Source organism: Octopus bimaculoides, chromosome 1 (assembly GCF_001194135.2).
Source record: "Octopus bimaculoides isolate UCB-OBI-ISO-001 chromosome 1, ASM119413v2, whole genome shotgun sequence".
Taxonomy (NCBI): Eukaryota; Metazoa; Mollusca; class Cephalopoda; order Octopoda; family Octopodidae; genus Octopus; species Octopus bimaculoides.
In genome coordinates, this window is record NC_068981.1 from 69,728,221 (window position 1) to 69,728,740 (window position 520).

Consider the following 520-nt stretch of genomic DNA (forward strand, 5'->3'; position numbering starts at 1 on the left):
ACAGGGTAAACCTAACCCTAACCCTAACCCTAACCCTGACCGTAACCCTGACCCTAACCCTAACACTAGTTTTGTGAGATTTGGCTGTTATTTCTAGCATGTAAATAGCCTGCTTGGTGGTGGGGGGGTAATTGAAATTTTTCAAAAAACTTTTTTTCAGAATCGGAATCGCCATAGCCTAAAACGTGGGATTCCGTAAAAAAAAATTAATAAATAAGTGGGGGAAAGGTTCAGATTACATATAGTCCATCTCTACCTAAAAAACAACGTTCACGTGCAATAAATTATTGGTGTCAAAGGTTATAGGCTTTAACCCCATATCGAATCTATAAGATGAAAAATTGGTTTTAAATAACACGGTTAGAAACTTGAATTAATATAAATGAGAATCAAAATCCAAATGGAAGGACTAGAACAGTGTATAGGTGGATTTGTTATTTTTTTTTTTTTCCTTTTCTTTTTTAAGAAGAATCCTTCACATGTTAAGTAACTCAAAAGCTAAATTTATTTCACTGAAAAG